We start from the raw sequence: 14,939 nt of genomic DNA on the forward strand, positions 1-14,939 counted from the left end.
TAAGTGACTTGTCCAGAGTCACACAGCTAGGAAGTATCTGAAGTCAAATTTGAACCCAGGACCCCCTGGCTCCAGGTCTGGCTCTCTAACCACTGTGCCACCTAGCTGCCCTGAGAATATTTTTCTTAAGAGGAGGTAAAGCTGAGGAATTAAGAAAAACTTCATGTAGGAGGCACCCCTTTACTTGAACTTTGAAGGAAACTAGATATTCTAAGAATCTCCCAAGCCATAAGGATGCTAAGTATTATTACCTTGAACTTTTTATTGTGTGTCAACAGAATATTTTTATTATTAAATTAATTTCAGTAAATTTTATTATTTAATTATAACAATAAATAATAAAATTTTTGTTATTATTTAAAACTTGTTATTCTTTTGTATATCATAGTTGAGAGGATCATAGAATTAGAGCTAGGAAGGACCTTAGGGACGCAGTCCCCTCATTTTACAGATGGGGAAACTGAGGCTCAGAGAGCAAAAGTGATTTGCTCAAGGTCACACAGAAAGTGACAGGCAAGATTTGGGGTTAGGGCCTTTGATTCAAGAGCTTTTCCATTGTACCATATCGCCTTCGAGATCGAGATCTGAGTTCATGCCATAAAGGCCTTGAGGGCAGGGATCAGGCTTCATTTACCTGTGCCTGTTCACTATGCTCAGCTTGCCAGGCACAGTGCTCTTTAGACATAGAAGGCATTTAACAAGTGTTTGTAGAAGAGAAATGAACTGATTTCCACAGACTATTCCTTCCCCTCAATCCTCAAGCCCCCATCATTCACACAAAGGACCCACAAAATATTTAAAATCTTTGAAAGGGGTCATCAAAAAGATAGGAAACCAATGATCTGTTTGATGCAGGTGGGTACCATCACTCCAAAAAAAAAAAAAAAAAAAAAAAAAAAAAAGGCAGACCTCTTGAGAGCTTGGTATCCCTAAGAAAAAGGACCCAAAGTATTTACCCAAAGTTATTCCTGCAGGGTTGTATCCTGGGAAGAACACAGGGCTGGGAGTCAAAAGACCTGGATTCTAGATGTTTTCCCAACATTTAATGGCTGGGTGACCCACAAATCACTGCCTCTGTTTGGACCTCTGTTTTCTCAAGTGTGAAATGGGAATGATGTATCTAAGGATCCTCCCAGCTCTGACACTCTTTGTTCTAAGGATCTTCCCAGCTCTGATATTTCATGTTATAAAGACCACCCCAGCTTTGTCTTTCTTTGTTGTAAGGGTCCTCCCAGCTCTGACATCTTGTGTTCTAAGGGTCCTCCTAGCTCTGACATTCTGGGTTCTGAGGCCCATCCCAGCTCTGATGTTCTGTTTTCCAAACCCCTTCTACTTCAGAGGGTTCGTGTTCTAAGGTCCTTTCCAGGTCTCATTTTCTGTGCTGTAAGGCTTTTCTTAGCTCTGATGTTCTCTGCTCTCAGGTGATCCCTACTGAAGAATCTGTTTGTCTTGCTTGGTGGCCCCCAGAAATGGTCTTCATAAACTCTGGAGACCTAGAAGTCAACACTTTAACTTTATCTGCATGTTTGGGAAAGTGTATGAGTATTAACCAAACCAAGCTGATGCTAGCTGATGTTGATAAAGGACTTTACAACTTAAAAAGGCACTTTGCATGTATGATCTCAATTAAACTTCATACAACAGCCCCCTGAGATGGTCAATGTACTCATTTTAATGCCCTCGTTTTACAGATGGAGAAACTGAGGTTCAGAGGCATTTGGGGATTTGTCTGAGGTTTCACAGTTCTGACGTGCCTGAGCTGGGACTCGAACTGAGATTGTTTAGATTCTGTCCTCTTTGCCCCGCAGCTGCCTTACAGAGTGCTGCTGCTTAGTTTCTCCAGCGTATCGTGCATTGTCAGTTTTCAGTAAAAGATGCAACAAGTCCTTCATTTGTTGAATGAATGAACAATGAGGCTCTTCTGTCCAACTTTGCTTCTCAACCTGATTTACAACAGAGAGGGACGTCCCCATGACCTCTCCACTCTGTGCCCACAGACTGCTCTAGGTGGAATAGTTCTAAAAAGACATCTCTGTTGACCTTTGGCCCCTGCTAGGAAAACCGATGGCTTTAGGGATAGAGCGTCCCAGAACCATAGACTATTTAGCCTAAAAAGGACTGCAGAGTCCACAGGGGCCCAGTCTCTCATTTTACAGATAAGGAAATAGAGTCTCGAAGATGGGAAGTGACTCTGAACAAGTTAGAAGCTGGCCCTCCTCACTCTGGGTCCAGTGTGCTCTCCTTTGTGGCCACACTGCCTGCCCCCTTGGTCATCTCCTTCCTTCCTGCACCCCTCCTCCCCACCAGCCGGCCATCCATCATTCTGTCCCTCACAGAGGTTAAGTGGGTCCCTGAACAGCAGATCCAGAATATCCTAGAGACCCGGGCTTCACAATGCCGGGCGCTGTTACCGCACCACCAGGCCGCCTGAGGAAGATTGAGTTTCAGTTTGCTCTCCTGGCTCTGGGCCAGGTAAAGCAAATTTTGGTGTCGGAGGGAAAGAACGCACGCCTGAGATGGGCTTTGCTGAGACACACTTAACTTGGGACTGTGAAAATATTATAAGAAGGCTTCAGTTCGGCACCAAAGGCAGATAGGGGGCCTTTGAGCCAGGAGGAGGGTAAATAGGTATATATGTATTGGAGATCCTTAAGGCAGAAGGATTTCTCATTAGTTTGGCTTAAGAGACTGAAGCCTGGCTGTAAGGACAAGGTAGAAAAATACCTTTTTTGGTTCTCTTGCTAGCATGCACTTTAATAAATGCCTGTGGGCCACGTGAGACAAGGGAAGCAATAGAAAGCCCAGAGTCAGGAAATCCAGGTTCTTACCTTGACATTGGTACTGTCTCATTCTCTAGCCTCAGTTGCTTCCTCTGAAAAATAAGGGACTTAAATTGGATGACCTCAATGATTCCTCCTAGCTCTGACATTCTATGTGTTCAGGTCCCTTTCAGACCTAACTTTCAAAGTTCTCAGTGTTCTATGTTCTAAGCCACTCCAACATTTGGTTTTCTAGTATCCCTTTTCCCTATAATATCCCAAGGCTCTGATTCTTTTCTGGAGAGATAGAAAAGAATAGCAGGAAGAGCCAGCTACTTTTGGACCATCTTTGTTTAAGTCTCACTAACTCACCCTTGTCCTTAGATATATGTCTTGACAAATGTGTCTGTTTTCTTCTTTATATTCCCCACAATGCCTAATGTGTGGTCAGTACTCAGTCAGTATTTGTTGGAGGCAGAGGGAGGTTCTTTTCCCGATGATGAGCAGCGTTGAACTATCCACTCTCTGGCCTTGACTGACATTTGCAAGATGAAGCAGGTTTATGGTCCAGCTCCTGGAAATAAATTCAGTTTAATAGATAAGTGCTAATTGCCTGATATATGTGCTATTTTGGGCAGTCTGGGAATAACAATGAGGATAATAATTATTACTATAACTAACATTTATAAAGTGTTTTGAGGTTTACAAATCACTTAATATATATTATATCATTTGATCACAAAAATAAATAAGCCTTGGCTTCTGCTTTCTCCGTAATAGACCTTATGGCCCATATACAATTAGCTAGAATACACCAGAGAATATGGCAAACACAGACGAAACATACACAATTTATATCCTTATTTTATCTATAGTTTTGCGTGTGTTTATTATTTCCCTGCTATTGTGTAAGCTCCTTGAGGACAGGAATTGTTACCTTTTTATTTATATTTCCTCCTCCCCAGAGCATAATACAGTTTCTGGAACATGTAGGTACTTTCTGAATTATCATGGGTCAGAATCGATATCTTCTAAAGTCCTTTCCAAGGCTTAGATTTTTAGATTCTGTATAATGCTATCTGACTAATGGATTGATTGAAAGGGCCAAGGAAGATACAAGGAAAATTCCTTTCTGACAAGGGGAAGATAATCAAGGAAGACTTCATAAAGGAAAGACATTGGAAGTGGCCAGACATACTACAAGGAGAAATTGGGTGTGTTTTGATTTGGGAGCTCACGGAGCCTTCCACCATATTCCTTCTTTAGTCTGTAGCAAAGAAAGACAGTCCCAGCTCCATTGCTTACAACTCCTATGACCTTGGGCAAGTTACTCCCTCCTTATAAAATGAAGGAGTTGAACTAAGTTACCTCTGTGGTCCCTGCCAGCCCCATACCTTGGAATCTCATGAAATTCCAGAAGTTGTTTTATCTTTCCATTTGTTTGACTTCCCTGAGTTCAGCAGGACCTTCTTTGGGAGCTTGGTGGGTGAGCTGGTTTGATTGTCCTCCAGAGAGATGAAACCAGGGCCAAATCAGGCTATGGTCATGAACCGAAGGAGCCCAGTCTATTCATAGCACCTCCATCCCATTTAAATTCAGATTCCCATCTCACTGGGTCTTTTGCTTGGCCACTCCTGCCCTGAGGCATGATGACTGAGCAGAAGCCAGAAGTTTATCTCCTTTTATAACATTCTTTTGTTCTAAGAGCATTTCCAGTTTTAAAATCTAGGAATCTACAATTTTTTAACTCCCCTGCCAGTTTTTGGAGTCTTTCCATGATCTGGGAACACCTTAACTATCTTAACTTTATTTGAGCATAATAATAATAACCTTCCTATAGTGCTTTAAGATTTGCAAAGCTCTGTACATATTATATCATTTGATTTGCACAACAACCTTGGGAAGTAGGTGCTATTATTCTCCCCATTTTATAGATGAGGAAACTGAGACTTAGAAAACTTACAAGTAATTTGTTCAAGGTCACACAGCTAAGAAGTGTTTAAGGCAGGATTTGAAGACAGGTCTATCTTATTCCAGACCCAATGCTCTCACCTATTGTGATACCTACAATTTCAAAAAGGGAGATAAGAAAAAATCCCCAGGACCACATGGATTCACAAGTGAATTCTATCAAACCTTCAAAGAACAACTAATTCCAATACTATACAAACGATTTGACACAATAAGCAAAGGAGTTCTATCAAACTCCTTTTATGACTCAAATATGGTACTGATCCCAAAGCCAGGTAGACCAAAAACAGAAAAAGAAAACTACAGACCAATCCCCTAATGAACATAGATGCAAAAATCTTAAAAAGAATACTAGCAAAAAGACTCCAGCAAGTGATCACGAGGGTTATTCCATTATGATCAGGTGGGATTTATACCAGGAATGCAAGGATGGTTCAATATTAGGAAAACCATCCACATAATTGACCATATCAACAAAGAGAGAAATTCTGGGGTTAAGGGGCAGTGATGATTTTGATTGGGGGAGGGTTCAGGGTTCAGGTACTGCTGCTACTTCATTCTTTACCAAGGAAAGAATGTCAGAGCTGAGAGGACCCTTAGAACCCAGAAGGGCAGAGCTGGAAAGGACCTTAAAGTACAAAAATATTAGAGCTGAGGACCACAGAACACAGAATGTCAGAGCTGAGAGAACCCTTAGAACCCAGAATGTCAAAGCTGGGAGGATCCTTAGAACCCAGAATTCCAGAGCTGGGAGGAACCTTAGAACCCTGAATGTCAGATCTGGGAGGAACCTTAGAACCCAGAATGTCTGAGCTTAGAGGAACCTTAGAACCCAGAGTATTTGAGCTAGGAAGTACCTTAAAACACAAGAATATTAGAGATTGGGGCAGCTGGGTAGCTCAGTGGAGTGAGAGTCAGGCCTAGAGACAGGAGGTCCTAGGTTCAAACCTGGCCTCAGCCACTTCCCAGCTGTGTGACCCTGGGCAAGTCACTTGACCCCCATGGCCCACCCTTACCAATCTTCCACCTATGAGAAAATACACCGAAGTACAAGGGTTTAAAAAAAAAAAGAATATTAGAGCTTGGAGGGACCTTAGAACACAAGAATGTCAGAGCTGAGAAGGACCTTAGAGATCATCTAGTTCCAACGGCATGAATAAATGAATGAATGTGCAAAACCTTTGGACTATAAAAAGAAAAGCAAAAAGAACTGACATTCTCAAGGAATTGACTATCAGAAGAAACAGCATACATACATATAACTGAATACAAGGTAATTTTGGGAAAGAGGAGGACCAGCATCTGGGAAGATCAGAAAATGAGGTGGCAGTGCCATTGGACTTTAAAGAAAGTGAGGGACGATGAGGCAGAGCTGAAGAGGAAGAACACCCAGGCTTCTGGTACTACTTATACAAAGGCATGGAGATAGGATATGGAAGGTCTGCTATGAGAAGAATGAAGTGGGCCAGTTTTGGCTAGAACAAAAAGTGAGGAAAAGGACATGAAATAAGCTTGGATTAAGTAGATTGGACCCAGATTAGGAAGGATTTTTGCTGTTAAACAAAGGAGATTTTATTTTATCCTAGAGACCAGAGGGAGACAGTCACTTTGGTAGTTGTCCAGGAGGTGGACTAGAGACAGGAGAGACCTGAGGCAGGCTGGCCAATGAGGAGGTTATTGCAATAGCCTAGGTAAGTGGGAATGAGGACTTTCAGAGGATTGTGGGTATCTGAGTGGAGAAAAAGAAATAGGTGCCACCATATTGAGGAAGTAGAATTAACAAACTGATTGGATGGGGAAGAAGGATGGGGAGAAAGGAAAAAGGAAGGCTGGAATTGGGAACCTGTGACAGGAATGATGGTTTCCTTGGGAAAAGTAGGGAAACCAGGAAGAGGAGTGTTTTGGGGGGGGGAGTAGAATGAATTCTTCTCATTAGTTCAGTGACTAACCATAATTCCTGAGGGCTGATGATAAAATCTGGAGCCCACTTTCCAACAGACAAGTGATGGTTTCAAGATACAGAATGAAACCTAGATTTTTCAGTGTGACCAAATGTGGGAATTTGTTTTGCTTGACTGCATATTTGTTACAAGTGTTTTGTTTTTGTTTATTTGTTTTTCCAGTGGAAAGGTGGTGTGGGTGTGTGTATGTAAAAGAGAGAAAATAAATATTGGCTCATGGAAAAACAAAATAAAATTTTAAAAATGAAACCTATGGCAGACAAACAAAAAGAGACATAATGAATTCTGCACACCTAAACCCTTCTTCCTCTATAAAGTGAAGGGATTCCACTAGGTGCCTACTGATAGATTTGGACTCGATGAAAGGAAAACTTCCTAACAATGACAGCTGCCCCCATATAGAAGAGGCTGCCAAAGGGGTTATAGTGGTCCTCTAGCAGAGGGGGATGACCACTTTTGGGGGGCAGTTTTGGAGGGATTCTTGGTCAGGTTATGAGTTAGTCTAGATGCACTCCAAAGTCCCTAAATCAGTGATATTCTGCACTATTTATGTGACTTCATGCCCAGGCCTGACAAAGAGCATGGAGCTCCTAGGACCAGCATTCTCTGATCCTCATCCCACAGACAAAGCTGGGCCATCCATCCCTGGCTCACTCTCAGCCCTGCTCTGAGCCTCCACCTCAGAGATTCCCTGGGGGAATGGGCTGGCAGCACGTGGTCAATGGAGAGCATGTTCTGAGTGGGAAGACCAGGCACTTCTCCCTAAGCAGCCCATGGGGAGAAGAGCAGTTGCTGTTGGGAAAGCATCCAGCCCGTTGTCTGGTAGTTTTGAGCAGCTGTGGGTTTATTTACAGCCTGGGGTGTGCGAAGCATCTAAGCTGGCCAAGGAGAGAAGGGCATACAGGCCCACCTCTCCAGGGCTGCTGTGGGCAGGGTGGGGATGGACAGACTGTCAGGGATCTGGTGGAACTTCTGTTCATCCCTCCTCCCAGCCCTTGGCCCTTCCCCTCTCTGCCCTCCCTCTCTGTTTGCTTGCCTGCCTGCAAAGGCTCACAAGTTCTGATCTCTTAGTGGCATTTGCCATTGGTGAGTGAGTGTCCCTTTTTTTCATGAAACTCTTTTCTTCCTTCCCTTCATTTCTTTTTTTTAAAAATATTTTAAAAAAAACCCTCACCTTCTGTCTTAGAATTGATACTAAGTATTGATTCCAAGGCAGAAGAGTAGAAAGGGTTAGGCCCCTGGGGTTAAGTGACTTGCCCAGGGTCACACAGCTAGGAAGTATCTGAGGCCAGATAGGAAACCAGGATCTAGACCACGTTCAGGATTATAGATATAGAATGGGTAAGGGCCTTAGCGGCCATCTAGTTCAACTACTTCATTTTACAGATGAGTAAACTGAGGCCTGGGGGTGGTAAGGACCGAGCTAGGACCAGAATCCAAGTTGTCCTTCTCCTGACCCTTTACTCCTAACTATATCTTCACAGGCAGCAGTCTCCAAAGTGGGGGCCCTGGCTTGACCTCAAGGAGTATGTGATCATCCAGTCATAGCATGGGAAGACTGGTCACATCCTACCTCAGCCTCAATAGCCAGTCAGAGGGCTTGTCTCCAGCACAACCATTCTCACCAGCTCTTACCTTAGCCCACTACCTGAGGCTGGGCAGGCCCCCAACCTCTTTTCTGTCCATCCAGCACCTCAAAGTAGTTATAATCTAACTCTTCCTCCCCCTCTCCTTCTCTATCTATCTGTCTGTCTGTCTCTCCATCTCCTCCCTCTCTTCTCTGTCTGTCTGTCTGTCTCTCTCTCTCACATACACACACACACACGTGCACACACTCATACATGCATGCTTGCACGCAGCTACCTAGATTCCAGAGAAAATCCTTCTCTCTCTCCAGAATCATCATGTGGCAGCAACAGAGCTGACCACGTCCCTCCTTTATCCCGTAGACTCCAGCGTCTCCCTATTGATCCTGGCATCGATCATCATTCCGTTGTTACCGCATCCTTTTTGTTTCTGCTTTTGTATGAGTTTAATCATGATTCCATATCTATAGTAACTGGTACAATAGCAAATGTAGACAACATATAAATATTCGAATAAATGTTCCTACAGGTTGTCCCCAAAGTCTTAATATAGTTTTCAGCGCTCGAAGCTTCAGTAAACTCAGGCTTTTAGAACATCCTGGATTTGGAGGCAAAAACTCAGAATTTTTTTTTTTTTATCTAATGGGCTATGTGATCAAAAAAAGTTTGGGGACCCCTGCTGCAAGGTTCAGCCCTCCGCCGGCAGCCCTTTCCTCTGTGCTGCCGTCTCCCAGATCTTTTGGTTCATTGGTTCATTGGTCCATCTCTTCATTCTAGCCTTGCTTCTATGACCTTCTGTGTGACCTTGGGCAAGTCTCTTCCCTTCTGAGCCTTTACTGCCTCCTCTGAAAGAACGGGGATCATTCTGAAATGATTCAGAATCATTTCAGGGGTTCGAGAGGAAGATGGGGATGAGGGGAGGACGGGGAGCAGTAGCCTCGGAAGGAAAGCTTTCGTTTAGGAAACCTTTTGACTCTGAGCCTCAGGAATCTGGAAAGGAGGAAAGGAGAGAGATGACTAGCCATAGGACAGTAAGAGATTAATTGAATAGTAATTATTAAGCCTCCTCACTCCAACGAAGACACACGCAGTTGGGGGTGTGTGTAGGAGTTCTTGGCTGAGCCAAGAGCCTGGCTGGCCTCATACTGACCCCTCTGGTCCACTCCCTTAGACACTCATCGACATCCACACCCAGACACCCAGACGGGTCCCTAAAGAGATAATACTGGGCAGATAGAAATACATCTGCACAAAAGGGACGCAGCTCGAGTTTCACTTTATTCACGGCTCTCCTTGCCACAGCCCAGAGAGGAAAGGATGATCATCTCCATTTTGTGGAGACCCGGAGAGGTGGATTAACTTGCCCATTGGGCAGGCATCTAGTAAGCATCTGAACTGGGATTTGAACCCAGATCTTGTGCTATCAAGTTCAGGGCTCCTTTCACTAAATATATACCCAAACCCCAGAGCCACGGACATTTGTGTGTGCCAGTGTTTGTGTCTACATGTAGGCATAAACACATCCACACGTCACACAAAAGATATCGTGGTATAAGTTCTCCTTGGAGTCATGAAGTTGTGGGTTCAAGACCTGCCTCCGACACTTAGTAGACTTTTGAACTACCTCCTATTTTAGAACTCCGAGGGGCATGAAAGGTCAGTTAATCCAACCCTCCTCTTTAACCAATGAGATTAGGACTTTGAGGCCATTCTTTCATCGGTGGTCTAGTTTTCTTGGATGAAGTGGATAGAATACCAGCCTGGAGTCAGGAAGACTCATCTTCTCCTGAGTTCAAAACTGGCTTCAAACACTGTGTGACCCTGAGTAAGTCATTTAACCTTGTTTGCCTCAGTTTCCTCATCTGTCAAATAAGCTAGAGGAGGAAATGGCCAACTACTCCAGTACCTTTGCCAAGAAAACCGCAAATGGGGTCACTAAGAGTAAGTAGGATGTGACTGAAAAATGACTAAACAAAAAAAAACCTTAGTTTTCTTGCCTCATCTCCAAAGTCCTGGCTCCATCCTTGAATGTGCCCCGTGCCAGGTGTTCTCTGTGTTAATTAGCTGCCCAGCGGTCGTGTATACTCGGTATCTCAGATCAGCCCTCCGATGTCTCCCGTGCTCTTTTCTGGGCTCTCGAGTGCCAAGGAGATCTATCCTTTGAGAGGAAATCAGCTGTTGAATGTAGAAAGTATGCCAGAGCTGGGTAGCTCAGTGGATAGAGAGCCAGGCCTGGAGGTAGGAGGTCCTTGATTCAAATTTGATTTCAGATACTTCCTACTTGTGTGACCCTGGACAAGTCACTTAACCCTCATTGCCTAGCCCTTTTCACTCTTCTGCCTTGGAATCAATATTTAGTATAGATTCTAAGATGGAAAGTAAGAGGTTTTTTAAAAAAGAAAGTATAGCCGACCTAGTCCTGAGAGATTTGAGTTCTGATCCTGTCTCCAACTTTGTTGTTCATCTATAGAGCAGTAGGTGGATCAATAGGTAGAGTCCTAGACTGGAAGTCAGGAAGATTTGAGTTCAAATCCTCTCTCAGATGTATAGTAGCTCTGTGAGCCTGGGCAAGTCACTTAATTACTCTGTTCCTCAGTTTCTTCACCTATAAAAAAAAGAGATGATATGGGAGCAGCTGGGTAGCTCAGTGGATTGAGAGCCAGGCCTAGAGAAGGGAGGTCCTAGGTTCAAATCTGGCCTCAGACACTTCCCAGCTGTGTGACCCTGGGCAAGTCACTTGACCCCCATTGCCCACCCTTACCACTCTTCCACCTAGGAGACAATACACAGAAGTTAAGGGTTTAAAAAAAAAAAGAGAGAGAGAGATGATAAAAGCATCCACCTTCCAGGGTTGTTGTTGTGAGACTCAAATGAGAGAAAAATATGTAGTGTACTTTGTTAAAACATATTTTAAAAGCCATGTGAATATTAGCTCTTATTATTATTAAAATGAGATAATGCCTATTAGACAGCAAAGTATAATTTAGAGAAAGCTGGCTCTATCAACAAAAAAATGAGTTCGATTCCAGACTTTGCTACTTCTGACTGTGTGACCTTGGGCAAGTCACATAAGTTCAGTAGACTAGGCAGCTGTCCAGAGTCTACCTGTGGAGAGGAAGCTGAGTGAGAGCCTCGAACCACTACTTCTGGGTCTGGTCAAATCCCAGGCCCAGACAAAAGGGAGAAAAGGATTTCTACCTCCCAGAGCTGCCATCTGGAGTCAAATGAGAGAAAACTATCTTCCACTTACGTGTAGCTTAAAGCTTTACACATCTCTTTCTGTCCCCACCTGGCCTGCTAGACCCTTCTCTGGGCATGTTGACTCCCCCATTAGAATGTAAACTCCTTGAGGGAAGGCACTATTTACATGTTTGTCTTTTATCCCTACCATCCAGCATAGTTCGGCACACAGTAGGGGCTTAATAAATGTGTGTGTTGCTTCCTTGTTATTATTGTCCCTTATTTCACCAAGGAGTGATTCTTCTGCTGAATGATTCCTTCTGGGCAGGTCCCGCCGACTCTGGAAAGTTATTCAATCCCCAGAACTGGAACCAGGGGAGGGATATAAAGGTCAATGGATTCCGGGACTGGGAGCAGCTTTCTCAAATGTTCCCCAAAATTCATTCATTCATTCATTCAGCAAGCAAATAAGCATTTTTGTGCCAAGCACCATGCCGGAAGCTGAGGGCAGGGACACAAATACAATAGTCCTAACAAAGAAAGATCACCAGACCAGGAGTCATGAGAACTGGGTTCTACCCTGGGCGAAATCATTTCCCCTCCCTGCCGACTCACTGGAGAGAGTTCTGGTCCTAGACTCAAGTAGACCTGAGCTCAAATCCAGCCTTCAGACATTTTCGAGCTGTGTGACCCTGGGCAAGTCACTTAACTTGTCTGCCTCCCTTTCCTCAATTGTAAAATAGAGATAGCAATAACAACTACTTCTCAGAGCTGCTGTGAAGATCAAATGGAAAAACATTTAGAAGCACAATGCCTGGCACATAGTAGGGGCTTACTGCTGCTCTTCTGGATCTCCATTTCTTCTATCAAAAGGAAATAATAATCTCTATAGTTTCTTCCTCCCATAGCTCAAATGAGACGAAAATGGGTGTAAACAAGCGTCTTCTGTCCTCATTACAGTGTGAGTCTGAGCTTTGCTTACTAGCTTATAGGATGATGGCGGGATCATTTCTCTCTGAGCCTCAGTTTCTTTAGCTATAAACTGGGGATATTAATATTTGCAGCTTCCCAACTCATAGGGTTGTTTTGAAGGAAGCATGTTATATATCTGAAAGTGCTCGTTATAAATGATATATAATAAAGTCTTTCCCCATCCTAGGAGCTTAGATTTACAGTTATAAAGGACCTCAGAGCCCATCTCATTCAAGCCCTTCGTTTTACAGAGGAGGAAGAGATGCCCATGGAGAAGAAGGGACTTGACCAAGGTCTCACAGATAAGCCCCTTCATCTCTATGGGCCTCAGTTTCCTCGTCTGTAAAATGAAGGAGTCGGACGAAATGCCTTTGACCACCTAACGGTCTGCGATCGAGTGACCACCCCCATTTGACCTAGAAAGAAACCAAGACCAGGAGGGATGCTTCGCTCGCCCAGCTTCGTGGAATGGGTCAGTGGCCAGGCTGGGATCTGAACGCAGACCTGCTTCCTCTCAGCCCTGGGCTGCCTCTCTCTGGCTGACAGATGCTGGAATCCTTCTGAAGAATCTGAGACAGGATGGAGGGGAGCATTGTGGGAGAGGGAGGTCATCCTCCGGGTCCCCACGCAGCTGGAGTGTGTTTAAGAATGGCAAAGATGGGGAGCAATCCTACATCATTGGGCCATGGGGGACCTTAGAGTCATCTAGTCCGGTCCTTTCGTTTTAGAGATGGGGAAACCGAGACCCAGAGAAAAGAAGCTGCCCATTTTCAGACGGACTGTCTCTCGCTCTTAGTGTCCTCTTCAGACGAGGTGGAGAGGGGCAGGCTAGATAACTGAATGGTTAAATGGAGAATTGATCACTAATGGAGCCCAAGTTGTATCGCTTAATGTGTTGCTGTCGACATGGAGGGAGGTCACTAGTGAAGTGCCTCAGGGATCTGCCCTCGGTCCTGTTCAGGTTAATGTTTTGTTTTGTTTTTTCTCACATCAGTAAGGACAAGCAGCATGGCATAATGGTTTGAGAGCCATCTCGGAAGTCAGGAAGACTTGGGTTCAAATCCTTCCTCTGGACTGTCCAGCCTGTGTGACCCCTGGACAAGTCAACTCTAGACAACTCTGTAAGACTAGAAGTTACAGGGGAGCTTTTAGCCTGCTTCCCTAGAGCCAAGTTTCCTCACTCGGGACTTCCCTACATCAGTAAAATCACAAGGCCAGGCCGCCCACTATTCTACATTGATCAATCCAGTGTAGAAAGGCAGGTGGACCAAATGTAGTGGGAATCTGTCTAACCACTCTTAGAAGGTTTTCTTTCTCCTGGGAGTTTTCTTCTTCTGCAGAAGCCTCTGGACCCTTTCTCAGGAGAATGTTTTGTTTTTTTGTTTTGTTTTGTTTTTTGTTTTTTAAACCCTTGTACTTCGGTGTATTGTCTCGTAGGTGGAAGATTGGTAAGGGTGGGCAATGGGGGTCAAGTGACTTGCCCAGGGTCACACAGCTGGGAAGTGGCTGAGGCCGGGTTTGAACCTAGGACCTCCTGTCTCTAGGCCTGACTCTCACTCCACTGAGCTACCCAGCTGCCCCTCAGGAGAATGTTTTTAAATGCATAAAATAAAATACATGGGAAACCAATGATACTGAGTTCACAAAATAGAGATTTTTAAAAAAATTCTTAGATGAACTATGGGAAAATACTCAAAAGAAAAAGAAAAAATATTTAAAAAAAAGAAAAAATTCTTAGATGCCGGGTTAACAGCTCCTTAAAACAACAACAACAAAATAAAAAACAAAACCTCTTACTTTTTGTCTTAGTAACAATTCTAAGAGAGAAAGTTAAGGGTTAGGCAAATGGGATTAAGTAACTTGCCCAGGATCTGAGACCCGATTTGAACCCAGGTTCCCCCTGACTCCACTGATCTATCTAGCTGCCCCAAGACCTCCTTCCTTAGAGGTATGCAAATATGAAATGAGTTGCCTTGGGAGGCAGTGAGTTTGCCCTCACTGGAGGGCTTCAAACAGAGGCTCTACGACCACTACTTGGAGATGGAGAGGATGCTTGCTTAGGTTCAGGTTGGACCAGGCAGTCTCTAAGGATTCTCACAACTCTGGGATTCTGTGACACCTAATGATATCCTTAAATCTCACCTCGAACCCAGACCTTCTTATTGCTTCACAGGTGTGGGTCTCTGCAGAAAGCATAGCTTAGGTGCTCCCACATCCCCTTCCCTGAGCACACTGATTCCTGCATTCTTCTTCCCCCCCTGGCTCCCAGCAGCTGTTCTCTGGACTCAGGCAGAAATCAGGGATGGGAGGAGGTGAAGAAGGGGGGTAGGCGGGGTGTGTGGTGGCATTCAGGGTGCATCAGCTCTGGTGGAGGCTGATGAGAGAGAGAGAGAGAGAGAGAGAGAGAGAGAGAGAGAGAGAGAAGGAGAGAGAGAGAAGGAGAGAGAGAGAAGGAGAGAGAGAGAGAGAGAGAGAGAGAGAGAGAGAGAGAGAGAGAGAGAGAGGGAAAG

This window comes from Gracilinanus agilis, chromosome 3 (genome assembly GCF_016433145.1).
Source record: "Gracilinanus agilis isolate LMUSP501 chromosome 3, AgileGrace, whole genome shotgun sequence".
NCBI classification, from domain to species: Eukaryota; Metazoa; Chordata; class Mammalia; order Didelphimorphia; family Didelphidae; genus Gracilinanus; species Gracilinanus agilis.